Below are 13,817 nucleotides of genomic sequence, written 5' to 3'. Positions count from 1 at the left end.
TTTCTTACTATAACAAGGAAGATTCCTCAATAATTCCCCTTAAATTCCAATAATTGAGATTTCCCCTTCCAAGAATCTAAAAATAAAGTTTAGGCAGATTTATTATTTTACAAAACCATACACATGCACGTATACCCACCATTCCCAAAGCATTACAGTTATCACATTTTATTATCTTTTAAAGTTACTAAATAACTATAAAAATAGCATATTGGTGATGCACTGTAGATTTTGACTTGGGAAACATTTATGTCTGATTAAATATTGTTTGAAGCTGATAAATGATGCGAGAGCACATTCTGAAGACTCAGCTTTCACTTAACTTGTATGGACAGTGCCTGCCATAGATCTGGATGTGTTTTATGCCTCAAGAGCTTATGTTGGAAGCTCTGACCTAGTGCGGTCCTTTATGGGTTAGTTATAGTGTGAACTATTGGGAGGTGGGATACAGTTGAAGACTTGTGGTCTTCAGAGCGGTTTATGATAGTGGTAATGGGACTGCTAAGAACTTCTGACAAAGTTTTTAAAGACCTTGCAGGAGCCTTGAGTCTCTCCGACTTCATGTTTTGAGATGTGATTTCCTCCTCTTGTATAATTTCTGTTGTGCCGACCCTCTAACACCTCAGCAGAGGCAAACCAGTGACAGCACACAATCCCAGACTAGACTTTTGAACAGTGAACTAAGTAAACTTTTCTGCATAAATTTAACATGCTTCTATTACACTTGTGTAAACTAGACTAATACAATGAGCATTAGGAAAGAGTAAGAAAATTATAGAAAAAGCAATAGATAGCAAAAGGAAAATAACTGAGCAGTAGATAATATAGTGTATTTAATCAGGCATAAGAAGACATAGGATGTGACTGTCTTAACTCCATTCCTAGTAGCTCCATTGCCTTAAACATCTAGCTTTTCTTAATTTCTCCTCTCTATGTATAACATGTGTAAGTCACATCAAATGATTGTAACTAAAATTGTGTACCTTATTTAAAAATGCAAAGATCTACAAAGAGTAACCAAACCTGTTCTGTCAAAGAGGTACTAAAATCAAAACCTCATACTAAATTATTCATTAAAATGCAGTGAGATTTCAGATGTCCGTGCTTGTGAAAAATAGAGCAAGTTCATTTCAAGAGAAACAGTGGGCTGAAGTCTACACTTTCCTATTCATACATGGAAGTTGTAATACAACTATTTTTTTGTCTAACATTATACTTCAAGCCAATATGGAGGGAGGCAAAGAAACTTACATGTTTAGGAAATATCTTTCATTCTGGAAATGTGTAAGCCTTGAATAGACTTTTTTTAATGTAACTGATTTGTAGACCCCTGAGGAGTGAAGCTAAAATTATTTTAGTGCTACAAAAGAGGAAAAAAGAAATAGAAGAAAGAAAAATATGGTTGTGTAAAATAAATGCACTAAGAGGAATTAAAGAACAGAAAGAAAAATCAACCCCACATTATGAATTTTCACTCATTGGAAACAAATCTGCTCACAAACAATAACAACAGAAGGAAAAGAGGTCATTTATGAAAACAGAGATAACTGAAATGATCTAGGAATGTACTTTAAATGAATATGCTTAAAGTCTTTGAAGTAATAAAGAAAAAATAATATCACCAAACAGTGGGAATATTAAAACTGCACAGGTGTTATGAAATGTGAGCCCATTAGAATCTGTGTAATTAAAAACTAATTAAAATTGGAACCCAATAAACATTCTACTTGAGGCAGTTGAGGGCAAAAATTATAATATAGAACTTTGAAAATTACATAGAGCAGAGCTTAAAATGATAAGAAAGTAAAAATATTCAAAGTAAAGTTTAGATAAATGTGTCATTTATATAGATTTTTGGTAAAATCTAGAATGTCCAGAATGGGAAACAATTTCCAAGATTAAAGAAACATTTCTTATGTTAAAGGAATTTTGAAAATCCTAAATTTAATAAATGAATAATATATCCTTTCTTATAGCCTTAAGATTTCAAAAATCTATACCCAGCTAAACTATTAAAATGGAAACAAACACAATTTAGAAAACCCAACAGTGACCACTGAATGAAAATGACTAAACAAAGAGCAATATAATGTGCTTAATAAAGCATAATACATTGGAACTACTTTCTTTATCACTTATTTCAAATATAATTTTAATATTAAATTGAACTAACTATACATGGAAAATAATACCCCTTCCAGAATTTACAAATTATTAAGAGAAAAATATCACTACCAGGTTTGGGATAGATAACTTCCTATGAGTTATTGATTACAGTGGTCCCAGAAGCCTCTAAAGCAACAGGGGCTATTACCACTACTCTTGGTTGGTTGCTCACCAGAACCTGAAAATAAGACCCTATTGCTGAAGAAAAAACATCCTTAAGTCACAGGAGTTTAGGATATCAAATTGGAAATGAACTGGAAACATCTCCCTACCTTCTGGCTAGATCTCACAGTTTCTGAGGTTGCTATGCAGTATGCTGAGGGAGAAAAGCCATCAACAATACTACTCAATGGTGAATTCTGTGAGCTACAGTAATTATTTACCTGTAAGAGGTAGATAATTAGTACCATTAGCACAATGGTGGCATAATTATTATATAGGCAGCTGATCACGTTCTTATTGGATTCAAGGGTTCAAGACTTCTTCAAGGAAGAAACTCATGGCTAGTATTATAAATATAGAGGCTGGGAAGATCATGGGCCCAAGGATGGATATGTGGTCAAACTCCCTTATAATACACCTGATTATATCCACAGAAGAGTGCTGTTCTCAGCCTCCTTCAGAGAAACTTCCTATTGCATCAGGTAGTGGTTGAATGCAGAGATTCATAACTGATGAAATTACCTAAAATAAGGAATGGTGGAGTGCTCTGTTTTAAATTGGACAGCTACATAGCATACTTGGAACGAGGCTCAGGGAACTGTAGGCCAAGTGGAACTGTGTCACCAGATAGAAGAGCTGGTAAGGCCAAGCAGATTTTTAAAACCCAGTAAAACTCATAATTGAGAATGGTAAGTGTTAAAATCAACTCCTGACCAGATTCCTGTCCTGGAGCATGTGACCACAACACCCCACCAAGAGGACCAAGACAACTGGTCACAGTAGCATAAAAACCTACAGTTCTCCATGCTGATGAGGTATCTAGATATGCGCCAAGTGTTTAGCCAATGAGCTTCTCTTCCTGGGCATCCCTTCCTACAAGACGTATTTAATCTCTGACTCACCCTGAGTAAGACTATGTATTCTCATCCACCATGAATTAAACAGTTTGTGCAAGCAAAGACGTTCTCTTTCATCAAGGACCACCATGGATGGGAGGTCTACCTCATACAGAGTCTTGAGTAGAAGATTCTTCTGTACTCCTAGCAGTCACTTAGAACTAAGCCAGATTCCACCCTGCCCTGGTCTCAGGACTGTCAGCTCCTGTTCCCAATTCTTCACAGTCCCCAGGGGCATACGGATACACAGGAAGATGAGAACCACAATTCCCAATTCCTCTTGTTTCCCAACTGTGACTGGGTAACACAGAAGTTTGAGAACCACAGCAGAAGTCCCAGACCCTGCTGTTTTCATCCAGAGAAACATGAGATGGCAACCCTATTTTAAACTAGATCTTCAGTTTCCCTGATTGTGCCGGCACCCCAATGGAGAAGCAGAAACACAGAACAACAGAGAACATTATGGAAGTGAGAGTAGAACGAATGCAAGAACAAGGAAGAGCAGGTGTGTTTCAAGAAGACATCTTTTGTAAACAATGGGGGTCATTGTACTCATGAACTCACTGGAAATACAGTTACCAGATCAAGACCTGGAGAAGATCTGGCCTGTCAACTCTTCATCATGGAACTGGTAGTATCATGAGTCACTTCCTTCCCCCGAGGAGAAAGTTAATGAGATCATTTCCTTAGTGATATATACACTAATATTAGTGTTATATCCTCTAGTAAGCTGTCTATGCTTTAGTAAAGAAGGGTTTCAACAGAGAAATGGGAAAGGGATGAAGAAGATGAATGGAGTGGATGCATACAATGTATAAGTGTAGTTCTCAGCTTCATCAAGAAACCTTCTTCCTCACACCCCTAACCCTAAGAAGACAAAGACCATTACAGAAATCTGCATGAAATGCAGAGAACAGCTGACTATAGCCAACCAATCTCAAATAATTGACAATATAACCACTATACCTAAGGCTCAGAGATAACCACAGACAAGGGGGCAGAAAAATTGTAAGAGCCAGAGGAGCAGGACATTTGCTACCATAGTACTTTCTGTATGTGACACAGAGCTTCACCCATAACATTACAACTTATCATGAGGCCTGTACAATGACAACAGCAGCTGATGTTCCTAAGTGGATACAGGAATCTTTAACAGAGCCCTACCCCTACATGAAGAGCTACAGGCAATCAATAGCTTCTATAAGAGGGAGAATTAGTCTTTTCCAGAAATGATATCTCTAGTTGTTTATCTAGTCTTAAGTGATCAGCCCTAGATACATGAACATATGGAAAAGACTAAATAAACTCAGGCTGTTGAATTTATAAATATATATATATATATAAAAACAATAGTTAAAGGAGAAAAGGTGTTTAATTTGAGAGGAATTTGGAGGTACCTAGGAAGAATTACAGAGGCTGAGTTGTAGAAATGTAAATTTAGCACCCATGACTAAAACCCTCAAAAATAATAAAATGAAGAAAAAGAAAAAGAAAAACAGAAAGATTTTCAATTCTACAGTAGACTGGAAAAACAATCAAAGATCTAATATGTAAATATGAAACATAAAATGAGTGAAACTAGTCTCTGTGTATCATAGCAAATACAAACTGTTTAATTTATTGGCTAAAACTGCATAAATAAGCTACAGTTGTTCATATTCAATACATACAAGATGAAATGAAGGGATGCTGTGAACAAAATGTCTCCTTCAAATTTGTAAGTTGACCTGTAAATCCCCAGTGTGATGAGATTTACAGATGGGGTCTTTGAGGGGCATGTTGTTGTGTTTGGGTTTTGTAACACAGTATAAGCAAATGGATGTTTTACAGCAGAGGTTATTTTCTAATAATCTACATGTTTGGGCATCTAATATTATCTGGAGTACATGTAGAGAGAATATGCTTTCTCTTCACAAATGATGACTTCTCACTGTCTTCACATGGATGAAATAATGAGACCACTGTCTTGGGTTTCATTTATTAAGGCAGAAATCTTATTTATAAGAGTTCGGACCTCATTATCTAACCATGCCTCAATTCTCTGCCTTCTTAGTTCCATTTCATTGGTGATTAAATTTCAACATATGGATTATGGGGAACACAGACATTGGATCACAGAATGAAGCATTAATTAAGTCATGAGATTGGAAACTTCATCGTGTGATTAATACCTGACTTGGGTGGAGTTTGCTAGAAGAGAAGAACGCTGGCTTTGATCCTAATTAGGGCAAACAAACAAATTAACAACAACAAAAACAAAACAAACAAACAAACAAAAAAAACAAAGAAAAGAAAGAAAGAAAAAATAACAAGCAAATGGAAGGGTTTAAGGCATGGGTGTGTTGCTTTCTCTCTGACTTCCTTCATTGGGGTCTCCATCTTGCTCACCTTCAAGGAGTGCTATTCCCTTAGTCAGTGTCTTTAACATTGATCCTTACAGAAGTGTCCTTCCAGATACGCATACAGGCACATTCTCAGCCCTAAGCATCTTGCAATCTATTCATGGTGACAAGACAAGACAAAGCATCACAGTAATTCAGAGACGAAAGGAGTGACACTTTTCTCTGGCAACTGAAGGTTACCTGGTGCAAACAAGGCAGTGGTCATCAGCATAGTGTATCTATCAGTACTGTGATCATGGATGTCCCAGCCTTCACAATTGTGAGAAATAAAAATTTATTATCTTCGATACCGGTATTCAGCATCTTGTTATAACAGCCTGATGATAATAAGGTACAGGATGTGGTGTGTGGGAACATAGTCCAAGAATGGAATTATGTGAAGAAAACTCTAAGTGCTATGAAAGAACTCAAAGAAAACAACAAAAGTCTTATGAATCACTTTTATCAAAAAACTCCCACAGAATTATTTTTGGATTATGCTTTCATGCTCTGTGGATGTAATGGAGAGGAGTGAGTTTGCTTCAGGTTATTCATTACAACTGGCATTGTCATTTGTTTCTATGCCTTTATGGAGAAACATACTCTTGCCTTGTGTGTCTTGACTACAGAGTCAGAGGATCAGGGAGTTTGCTGTAAAACTGTGTCTCTCAGTAATGTTGAGAGATACACCCATAAAGTCTCATCATCATAATTGACATGAGCTGACATTTTCCATCCCTTTCCTCTCTCCAGGACTTCTCATATACCCCTTCCAGTTCTCCTTCAAATTGATGACCCCCTTTGCACTATTTGCTATTGCATTCACACACACACACACACACACACACACACACACACACACACACACACACATTCATTCCTAGTAAAACCTCATCAATCTGTATGATGTTACTTGTATTTATGTTTTTCAGGGCTGACCATTTGGCACTGAACAACTAGTTGGTGTGCTCCATTGCTCCTAGAGTTTTTTGTTTGCTTATAATTCTTTCTCTCCCTCCTTACTTGTGTTTCTTAGTTTCTCTACTTGACTCTTGCCTATTTTTTCTTAAATTTTACTTTTGATCTCCCTGGAAACTAAATGTTTAAATGGTATTCTCATAAGACTAACATATAAGTGATTCTCAACATCTTTCTGCCCCCTCTTCTGCAATGCTCTCTAAGCGTTGGGCTCTGGAACATTGTAGGATTTATCTATTTGGGACTGAACTCCACTGTTGGGGCCGGCCTGCGGCTCTCATGTCCCGGTTCGAGACTAGAAAGCATCTTGGAACTGGAAGAGAAGAGGGAATCTAGGCAGGTAGAGAAATAATGGAACCAAGACAACTAGTCTGCTCAAGGTTCAAATTTTTAATTGCGGACACACTTTATAAAGGAGAGGGGAAAGCCCATTCCTGCCAAATCATCCTTGGAGCCCAGCTGCAGGTGACCACATGTAGGATAGGATGTAGACTCTGGAATAGCTAGGCCAACTCCCAGCAGGTAGCAACAGCAGCAGTGGCAGAACAATAGTGATCTAGGGAGGAAGGCTCCACCCTAAGTAATCTCTTTAGTGGTATGCAAAGTCAAGGTCTGGCTCAGCCTGCTTCAGGCTTGTGGGAGGCTACACACATACCTTTACAGTAACTAACTGTTCTTTGGACTTGAGATCCACTCAACACGAAGAAAATCATCCCTGGGACTGGAAATCTAGCCAACTAGAGAAATCATGGATCTTGGAGAACATATGACCGGTACTTTAAACCAGCTTAATATCTAACTACAGACTACCATATATTTTTGCCATCATCATAAGAACAAAATACATGGTAATAATGTGGATTTGGGTTTAATAGATTGTACTTCCATGGCTGCATGGGTGACTCAGCTCTTTGGGTTTGATTTCCACACATTTTTCTACATCTTTTCTGAGTAAACAGATTCAGTATTTGAGCAACATCATAGGTGCCATCAACTCCACGGACTTAGCAGTAGTCACAGCACAAATTTTCATGTCCTCGGGCAATTTAATTTCACTATATTTAAAAATCTTTATTGCTCAGCTATGAAACTTAAAAGATGATTCTCCAAGTGTGATAATAATTCAAAAATCATGGGATATAAGGAATCGTGGAAGTAAACTCTCAATAAGAAACAAGAAATTTCATCAAACATTCTATAGGTAAAGCTGAACTGCCTTCACATTTTATCTAGAAAATTATTTATCCATAATATATCTAAATCTATATCTATCTATACCTATATATTTCTATGTATCATCTATCTATCTATCTATCTATCTATCTATCTACCTATCTATCTATCTATCTATCTATAGAGAGCGGTAGTGGAGTGTGTCATCAAAAGCTCATTGTAGATCAAGTTTTTCCTCTTTCAATCATTGTAAAATTGGGTAATCACTTAAATCTGATTTTATCCTACTAGATAAATAGTTGAGGATCTAGATAAAGAGATTTAAGACAGTGAGACAAGTGATACATGTCATTTTGAGCTTACTCACTTCAGAGGCATTCTCAAAAATGAGTGTGACTGGAAAACCATGTGTAACATTATTCAGAAATAAATATTTCAGCTTCAATCTACATTTTCCTTTAAAACTTTAATTTTTTCATATAGCATGTCTTGAGGCAGAAAGATATCTGGGGCTTATTAGCCAGGGAGTATAACTAAACTGGTGAGTTTCAGGTTCAGTGAGACCCCATGTCTCTAAAAAAGGTAAAAAGGCATCAAGGAAGAAAACCCATAGCAACATCTGGTCTCCACAGTGTGTGTGTAGTGTATGTATATATGGATATATGTGTGTGTGTGTGTGTGTGTGTGTGTATGATTTATTTCCTCTTTTTTCATTTATTAAATAATTTTGAGTATAAATTCAGATTTTTAAATGTATTTGGGACCTGCTGGCCATCAGAAATGTACTGTTGTTTATTGTCAATCTATAATTTGGGATATTTTTTCTATTATTTTGGTTTTATTGTTAAGGTATGCCATGTTAGCTTTTATTGTGTTGGGCTTTATGGCTGTAAAATTGTGCACAATTGTGAATTACAGTTCATTATGATGTTGTGTTATTTTTTCCAGATTGGCACTTCCTGGGTTTTTTTTTTCAATACTGAATCACTTCAATTTAATTTTAAGAATTGAAATGATTTATGCTTCCTCCTGGGATACAGTGTTTAGTTTCCTTGTTGGAATCCTTACAACCTTCATCTTTATTTTGGAACTCTTGTCCTGAGTGGTCTCATGAGGTACAGCCTGAATCTCTGTGTTTTCTGACATTTCATTTGGAATCTGCAGAGGAACCATATCTCATACTATTTCTGGACTCGCTCGATTTCACAAGCCTCAGGGTAGCTCTTTACTGCTTTGTTACATCTCAGAGCCTTTCAAGAATACACACACACACACACACACACACACACATATATATGTGTGTGTGTGTGTGTGTGTGTGTGTGTATGTATATACAGATACATACATACATATCTTTGAATAAGTTATATTCTTTGATGCTATGGTTGCTATGGATTATCTTCCTCGATGCCTTTGCCTTTCTACCTCTGGGAAAAGGGCTTTCACTTAACCAGGAACTCACCAATTCAGCTATATTTCCTGGTAGTAAGGCTTAGAGATACTTCTGCCTGAAGACATGTCCAGTTCAGGAGTTATAGATATTCACCACCTTACCTGACTGTTGCATTACAAGTCCCTTAACTTGACTAGCCGTCTTCCTAGACTCTTTTTCTTACTTGATATAGAGTCAGTCTCCTATAGGTCACTTTGAGTCTCTACGTGTATATGTATATGTATATGTATATGTATATGTATATGTATATGTATATGTATATGTATATGTATATGTATATGTATATGTATATGTGTGTATATATATTTTTTTCTCATCAGCATTTGAGTTATCATTAACCAACTTGACACTGACCAAGTTGTCATTGTAGCCTAGCTACATCAGAGATGAAGGGCATTCATAGGATAAAAGCATCACTGTAGCATTCTTGTTTATGAGTGGGCTTTCAAGAAATGTCAACAGCTTGAGGAATAGGGCAAAGAGTAACAGTAGATATTTTCCTTGGTAGTGATAGTCAGAATATAAGAGATAGCATAGCATGAGTCCTTTGTTCTGTGAGCTGAAACCTATACAAGATGGTCTTCTAGTCCCAGTCACAGACAAGCTGTGTGGTATGAAATAGCCTCTGTGGGTAGTTGTAGTCTCTTCTGACCAAGTTGCAAAACAAGAGGTGTTGCAGCTTCCTAGGTGTGGATCTGCTTTCTATTTAGTTGTCTGTCATTCTCTGAAGAGTGAGAAAAGGGCTAACAGAAGCTTCAAGATGCTTAGGGGAAATCTTTTACAGATACTAGAATAAGCCAATGCTCCTACTGAGGTACTTTCAGCAACTTAATATTGCTAACAGAGAAAGACCTTCTTTGGGACTAATATTTGAGATATGTAAGCATACGCACACATTTCAAACAAAGAAATATATGCTTTAGAACTGTTCAGTATTTCACGTACTAAATATATCAAAACTTGGTACTTCAATAGTCTTAAAGCTTGAAGGTGTTTAAAATGCTATCCACATATCAGGGCACAGCATATATATGTTCTTGGTTTTGGTGTGTTATTTCCAAGGCTTTCTAAGGTGACCTCCTGGGATGCTGCTTCTTATTAGGATGCTTCCTGCTCTGCCCTCTGCCCTTCTGTGGATGCTGAGGGCCTCCTGCATCTGTCCCTGCTGCTTCTGTATCACACTCTCCATGCAGCAGAGCTCCTCTACCTTTATTACTTAGCTTCTTATATTTCCCCTAAGTGCACATGAATGGCAGATGTTACAGATCTTTTCTAACTTAATTTTCTGACAACTTTCTAAGACCCAAAATGTACTTTCTTCTACCAACATCATTCTTTTAGTTCCCTAATATGCAAGCTTATTAAATTGCTACAGAGGTTCAGGGGCTTCAGTGAAAAGTTAGATGCAGTTTTTATGTTCTCCACAGGTGTGAGGCAAGGTCTGACCTCTGTCCTGACCACAGGAGACATTCCTTCTTTGTGCTTCTATTGATATCACAGGAAATTTCAAGCTGCAATTAAGACTACTACTAGGTTAAACCTGGTAGAAACTTCTCTTGCATCCAGAGACATTATTTTGTCAATTACAATCCATGACATTGACAGGACGATTTACATGTTAGCAAGCTTCATATAAATTATAGAGTTAAAATATTGAAAATGCAAGTTTGCATTTTTTTTTAGTTTTACCAAAGAGATTGTGTTACAATGATTTAAAATGCTACCCCTGAAATCTGGATGCTAAATTCAGTTCTACTATTTTTCTTGGCTTGTGGAATGTTTTAAAAGGCTGTCGGTCAACTGGATATGCAGAATATTAGATTTTATTCCTTGGAGTCTAGTGAATGTCCTTGTAAGACTGTAGTTCTGGCAACCATCCACCAAGCAGCCCATCCAGGGCCACTGTTAGCGTCAAATCATTGCTTCAGTTGCTGTCTGACATCACTGCTCTCTCTCACCTTACTCTGGATGGAAGCCATGCCTGCCATCGTGTGGGTTCACTCTCATCCCAATCTATTTAGCACTGTGCCTGCTGTTCCCCCTCCCACTGGAGGTATCACCTAGCTTAGCCTCTCTCTGAGTATCTCCCAGAATTCCTTAGCGCCTGATTAACACAAGAAGCCTCTGGTCTTGGGTTAAAAAGGCATTCTCCATTTATAATTATTCTTCCCCGAGGAACAACTCTGTTAGAAGACTGTTAAATTGAGGTTACCAGGGTTTTTTCCTCCTGCTGGCCAGTATGAATTTTCTCTGTCAAATATCTAAAACTTATTCTTAATTTTTAATCTTGGAAATAATTTGTTTCTATTTAGGTTGAGTCTGCATGGAAGCAAAATATCATGGTTGTCTATAGTGTAAATGTTATTTGGACAAACATTTTTGCCAATTAGGCTGAAATCAGGGAAAATAGAAACACCTGTGTCATCCATTAGATGTGACAGGAAGCATTGATTTAATCTTTATACCTATTTTAAAAAATCTTTTTATTGTTTTTTGTGAATTTCATATCATGTATCCCAATCACACACATCTTCCTGTCCTCTCATATCCACCATTCACCCTTGCATCCTTCTTCCCAACAGAGAAAAAAATACTGTGGAAGCTGTAGTGTGTGATAGTGTGTCCCACTGTGTACCCTGCTGTCTTTACTTGTTTGACTGCAAACACTCATTGCAATAAAACCCATTTGTCTGGTACAAGGCCTCTGGCATGTGTTCCTCTATCAATACTGGAACCTAACCAGGACTCCTCTTGTTGCCATATGTCATAGAGATCTTATAATTTTGGAAAAAAAACCTATAGGACTGGCCTCTTCATGCACTCCAGTGGTTCATGAATAGGATATCAGTTGTGGTGAGCCAATTCAAAACCCTTGTTCTTAGCCTGGGGCATATCTAAGCTGGCCAATCCAGTGACTCTCTCATTCTTATGTCCTGGGGGATAGCTCACCAGAAACCCCTGCAACCAAGGTCAGCTCTACCTTGCTGCACTGGTGAGGTGTAGCTAGTGAGGACCAGTTCTCCCTGTCTTATGACTCCAGGTCAGCTCTCCTGTCTGCCATAGGCAGCCAGAGATGAGAGAGGGGAGGAAAGTAGAGCATCTCCCCTCATATATGCCACTGCTCAGCACACAGGAGGCAAGGCTGGCTCTCTTGTGCACATGCTCTTGGACTGGGTCACCTGTAATGCCTGAATCCAGGGCCAGCTCTAATGCTTTGCCCAGGTGAGGTGCAGAGCCCTCTCTTTGAGTGCTGCAGCAGGTGAGGGGCAGGGACAGCTCTCTTGTTCTTGTGACTTCATGGTGAGGGGTGAGGGAGGAGGAGAGTATCTCTCCCTTGGTCATGCCACTGCACAGGAGATGAGTGGCAGGGCCAGCTCTCCCACATCCATACCCTTGGGGCTGGCTCACCTGCAACTCCCACAATGTGCGGAGTACCTCTACAGGTGGCTAGAGATATAGTCAGCTCTTGTTCTCACACCCTCTGGGCTAGCTCTCCCATAATGGATGCACAGGCCAGTTCTGCATCAACATGTTTTTGGGCAGTAGCACAGACCAGGGATGTCTCCCTGGCCTTGGTGATAACAAACCACTTCTGCTGTAAGGCTACGGACCCAGATGAGGTCCTTTGTGGTATCAATGGCTACTCACATCAGGTTGTTACCCCACAACCCTCAACTCTCCAGTTTTGCCTCTCTTCATTTGTGCCCACATCTTTCTGTTTCTCTTTCCCTTCCATTTCTCTACCACTTACTTGCTCCTCTTAATGACACCCTGGGGTCTCTGGGGGTCATCTCAGAAGTGGTCTAAGAAGTGCTATATCTCACTCATGCATTATGGCACCACAGGGGTCATCTCAGGCATGGTCTGCTCCATCCCCAGTCCTGGGCGGGGGTCTCAGGCTAGCTCTCTGTCAGGGCATCCTGGCGTTGTTCTAATGGTTGTCTCAGGCTTGCTCCTTGACCTGGCCTGCCCGAATAGCCCCATGGGAGGGTTGTCTGTCTCAGCTCACTCCTTCTCTGAGGTCCACAATCCCAGGAGGTGTTTTTCTAGTCTCTAGAGTTTCTTGCTTCCGATGCTGGGAGCTGTCTGGGCCTGCACTGAGACTGGTAATTGTTTCAGGCTCACTTTTTTTTTTTTTTCAGGGACTGTTAGGCTACTAATCATTCAGATGTCTACAGGTCAGAACCCTGAGAACAGACATAGCCTCTTTCCTCTCACAAGCATGTGACATGGCAGCCGCACCTGCAATACTTCTAAGGGCTGTTTACACCTATATCTTAGCACCTTTATATGAAAACTCTCATCTTTTGTCCCAAAAATATATGAACTTCTCTGTGGTTACCAAAAGCCGGTGATTTCTTGCAGCTTTCTAAGAATATTCTGATCACAACTGTCTTTGCCTTCAGTTCTTCAGCTTAAAACCAAGCGAGCATTCTGATGAAGCAATTTGCAACCAAGTAGCACTCAATAACATACACTGCAGACAAGTAAGCTTGCACATTCTGTGATCTTTTTCTTTCCTTTCCTTTCCTTTCCTTTCCTTTCCTTTCCTTTCCTTTCCTTTCCTTTCCTTTCCTTTCCTTTCCTTTCCCTTCCCTTCCCTTCCCT

The 13,817-nt window shown here is 38.8% G+C and overlaps 1 pseudogene; it reads right to left on the bottom strand.

Moving 5' to 3' along the window:
* Positions 1-13,353: 13,353 nt before the first annotated feature.
* On the bottom strand, positions 13,354-13,468 carry LOC115031418 (small nucleolar RNA SNORA17; annotated as a pseudogene).
* Between the last annotated feature and the right edge of the window lie 349 nt (positions 13,469-13,817).

The sequence above is a fragment of the Mus caroli genome, unplaced genomic scaffold (assembly GCF_978045245.1).
Source record: "Mus caroli unplaced genomic scaffold, Mus_caroli_1 scaffold_7, whole genome shotgun sequence".
NCBI lineage: Eukaryota > Metazoa > Chordata > Mammalia > Rodentia > Muridae > Mus > Mus caroli.
The sequence above is the reverse complement of the archived record's forward strand: the minus strand, read 5'-3'. Positions and strand labels throughout refer to the sequence as shown.